The 4,297-nt window shown below is 35.6% G+C and overlaps 1 long non-coding RNA gene across 4 annotated transcripts; it reads left to right on the top strand.

Moving 5' to 3' along the window:
- The first annotated feature begins 641 nt into the window (after window positions 1–641).
- Window positions 642–2,771, top strand: LOC140021468 (uncharacterized). 4 transcript variants are annotated; one of them, XR_011825273.1, is made up of 6 exons: window positions 642–985; window positions 1,170–1,233; window positions 1,469–1,514; window positions 1,602–1,669; window positions 1,805–1,930; window positions 2,528–2,771. It is a non-coding gene; the product is annotated as an uncharacterized lncRNA (long non-coding RNA). The 4 variants fall into 4 exon arrangements; XR_011825269.1 differs by having other exon boundaries at window positions 1,805–2,771; XR_011825272.1 differs by having other exon boundaries at window positions 1,469–1,930.
- The last annotated feature ends 1,526 nt before the right edge of the window (window positions 2,772–4,297 follow it).

Genomic DNA, 4,297 nt, shown 5'->3' with positions numbered 1-4,297 from the left:
TTAACAAAAATTTAATCTCCTTTTTTTGTTGTCCAACCAATCATGTCTAATTACCAATTTTTCATAATTAATCGTTAATAACTAATTAATAACGTCATTTTTTTGTCGCTTAACAAATCACGTTTAATTAACAATTTTTTACAATTATTACCAAAAAATTGACTTCTTTTTTCTAGCTGCCCAAAAAATCACATTTAATTATCAAAATTTTTTCAAATGTTATCAAAAAATGTCCTTTTTTATTTTGGATTGTCTAACAAATCACATTTAATTATCAATTTTTTGCAATTAGTTGTTAATTAATTATTTCACTTTTTATTGCCTAACAAATCATATTTAATTACCAACTTTTTTGCAGTTATTACACTTTTTTCTGGTTGTCAAATGAACCACATCTAATTACCAAACTTTTGCAATCAATTGTTGGATTTTTTGGCATGTAGTTGCCTAACAAGTAATTTTAACTACCATTTCGTAACCATATAGTATAAGAGGGAATGCCCCCGCCATGTCAGCATGGTCGTCCCTCCATGTGGTGCTTGGAGATTGGTTGGTTTTGATGATGCGGAGCTGATGTTGGACTGGTTTTTCTTCTCTCTTTTTTTTTGTCTCCTTTTTTGGTTTTTTTTTTTGCCCTTTGATCAACCAAACGGCATCGTATGTGGATGAATCTTCAACTGCTTTTTTCTCCGCTTTCTTTCTCTCTCCTTCATTCAAGCGCAGAAGCATTAGTCGATGTCAAGAACTCTTAAAGATCGGTTCCTATTGCTATTATCCCTTGGACAAAATTCCTTCTTCATGAGACCTTATAGGTCTCCTCTGAATTTCTGCCATTTGATTGTACTTGAAAGAGGTTATAATCTTAATTGGAGGGGCCAGATTTTTTTCTTCTGATAGAGTTGCTGGATGATTTGTTAATTAAACGTGAGTCCAGAGGAGAAATAACTAATTAATAACGTCATTTCTTGACATGGAAAAGGGGCTGGTAATCTTCCTTCCCACCCTGTATCGATTTCTCCCATTTCTCCCTCTTGTTCTTCTTCATCTCCCTACCTCCCTTCCTCGAGTGATTATAGCTATTTTTTCTATTTTTCTGCCATTTTTCTGCTATTTCCTTGGCTAAAAATAACCAATTTTTCCCTCCTCTTTCGTGTCTTTTTTTGAAACAGCGAGGAAAGGGGAGTTCAATATTTCGTCTCCACTATCTATGCGAATTTGTAGAATACAGATATGGTAATTTTTCTTCCCCTTTCTTTCCGTGATTAATCTATTTGTTTCATTTCAGTTTTATCATTGATTTTTTATTTTTAGTTCCAAGAAAAACTTTTAATATGGTCTAAGATGGTGAATAATTGATGATTAGCTAACTTTTAGATATTTGTTTACTTTATTTTTTGTACCTACTTGGTTTTTTATTGTTCCATTTTTCTTTTTCGATTTTGCCTTTCTTGGATTTCTGCTATAGCAGGGAGGAAAAATTACCACTCGTGAAAGACAACTGTTGAGGAAAAAATGTAAGTTTTGTTTTTATTATTTGGATTTAATTTTTTTCTTTAAATTGCTCTCTTCAGACCTCAAATGATGGTATGCTTTTCTTTTAGCCATTTTCTTTGGCATTCAGACCTCAGGTGTTTTGTTGATCTCCTGCTCTGAAAAAGCAATCCATATGGTAACTAAAAAGATTCACTTGTTTAAAATAGGTTTTTTCATCTTTAAAATGTCTTTCTATTTGCTTCAGTTCTTCCGGTTCCCTTTTCTTCATTGGGTTTTTAGCACTTGATGAATTAATATATTTCTCCTCTAGGAATCAGGAACTTCCATGTCAAGTTAGTCATTGACCAAAATTTTGAGTTACACTAGCAGCACTAAGAATAATTTGATCGGAGTTCACACTGATGTTCCTGCGCCTGATATGGGAACAAATGCACAGGTCAGTGCAAAACTTGTTTTCAACAATATGATATGATTGGAGTACATATCTAGGTGAAATTTTTGCTTTTGGAGAAAAAGATAGCGATTAACACAACATTGTCTATGAAATTCATCCAATTAACTGGATTTGAAACCATGTGAGGTGTGTGAAGTAGGCCCCAATTAACCATAATTAACAAACTAATGCTGATTGTGACAATCAAGGAATAGTGAACTTGATGAATCTGCTTTGAAGCCTGGTGCTCTTGGTAATATTGAGATTAGTGAAACTTTATTACCAATGTTGAACCAATTTTGAGATTTTAGAAAAAAGAAAAATTGGAGAGTAACTCGTAGAAACTTATGCCTTCCCTATATATTTAGAGTTTTGTATTCCATTTCGGGGATTTTTAATAGTACATGTACTTGTGTTTTAATAGTCACAAGAAACATATGCTTTCTTGTTGTTTCTCTCTTTGTCAGTGCCTATTGGTTGTTCTACTATCTTTATGATGATTTGTTCTGCTAAGTTTCTCTATGCCCCTGATCTTACTGTAAAACCCCATGTAAATTGATTGTGTAAAGTGATGATTTTGGTTATACGTTGGTTTCATAGGGCTGAGGATGTAGAAATGGAAGAAGGTTAGTGATGTTGAATGCACTTTAGTATCTTTTGTGGGTATCTTTGATTAGAGCTGTATGTTGTTAGGATGTTTGAATGCTTATAAAGCTAGCAATTTCAAAAACTTTGTGAAATTCAAGTTTTCTATAGTGGTTTTGCAAAATGGTCCAAGTTCTCTGTAGACTTGTTACCTGACATATTTTAGTATTGCTCACAAAATGTTGAGCTTCCTCTTGAATTTGTTCATGAGCAACTCAAAACAAAGACATTTCTGGTGTACATTAAATCAGTGCTAACACAGTTAGCAGATGTAAGGCAGCACTACACAGTGATACAATATTTTGAAACTAATGACGTTAGCACTTTTGTTCGGTTAGCAGGTAAAGCAAAAATGACTCTGTCACTTAGCCACCAAGCTGAAATTATGGAGCTCTTGACTCCGAGCAAATGAACACTCAATTAAACCTGTCATACACACTTGTCTTTTCCTAAAAACAAATGATATGAAAGACAACAACTAATGAGTGCAGGAACAGGAAAACTCATGATTGCAGGAGAAGGCAATGGTTCTTCAAAAGTTTGCCTTTGACTCGCTGAAAAGTTTGATTGTGACAGCTCCACCTCCCCTTAAGGCAAACCAAAGAGTTCGGCGGACCGCCTGCCCAACTCTCGCCGGGACTACGGATCCGGAACCAGCGTAAACCCTACCAACCGCTCAAAAGAACTTCGAGAAAATAACATTCACTGTCCGAAACCCAAACAAGTACAACAACTTTAGATAACCCTAGAAAAGAACATTTCCAAACCAAATCAACTTAGGAACATGGTTAAACACGTTTATATACACATGGTTGCAAATTTACAATTCAAAAGGGAATTGTTTGGTTAAAATACATTTAAAGTTTTCCAACCATCGAGGAGCTATACAAAAGAATACTAAAACTAGCTCAACTCATGCTTCAAACATCATAGTCTTCAAAAGGTGATTTCCTGTAAGGAAAACAAGGATAACGGAATGGGGTGAGCTAAAAGCTCAATGAGGTACCAACAATATAAACAATAGAATTCATGAGAAAACACTTTGGAGGCACATATTCACATCAAATACGAGAAATGAATGAACATCACAATGTAAAGGATACAGGTGGCTCTCAGGAGCCAAATCCCCGTTGCGATACTTGATCCAGCCTCGTTGACCCTCTGTCAACGTTCAAAGAAAGGAACCAGTCCAGTAGAACACCACTTTAACGCCAAAACCCCGTTCACCAAACATACCTCTTACCGGGCCCGAACGCCAAACAGGAACAGGAATGGTAATACTCGAGTATACCGGAATCAAGAGTCTCAATACCCAAAGATTCTCCCAAGAACAGACACCCATGGATTGTCAATTATCTCGACCAAACCCTCGCTGGCTCGATTTAATTAACTCCCCATAAGGTTGAGCTCATGTTTAACAGGAAGGTCGTTGGATACTCTTTCAAACGACATCATAACAAGTGCAAATAACAAATTCAAGTACATAACAAGTACAAGTAATAGATTCCAGTTTGTTCAGTACATGCAAGAGAACGAGTATGATAAAATACACCCTCGTCTCATACAAGATAAATAGTCAGGAAAGACATTCAACTAGCAATTTGCAAGTACAGGAAACCAGTTTAGCAATAATTCAGGGGAGTGGTACACTCACCTGATCAAACAAGGATAATTTCAAAAGTTTCCTTCCCAAGTGTGGCTTTACTCGCCGGCACCTCCTAGAAC

This window comes from Coffea arabica, chromosome 1e, assembly GCF_036785885.1.
Source record: "Coffea arabica cultivar ET-39 chromosome 1e, Coffea Arabica ET-39 HiFi, whole genome shotgun sequence".
NCBI classification, from domain to species: domain Eukaryota; kingdom Viridiplantae; phylum Streptophyta; class Magnoliopsida; order Gentianales; family Rubiaceae; genus Coffea; species Coffea arabica.
Note: the sequence above shows the minus strand (reverse complement) of the source record. Positions and strands in the feature narration are given on the sequence as shown.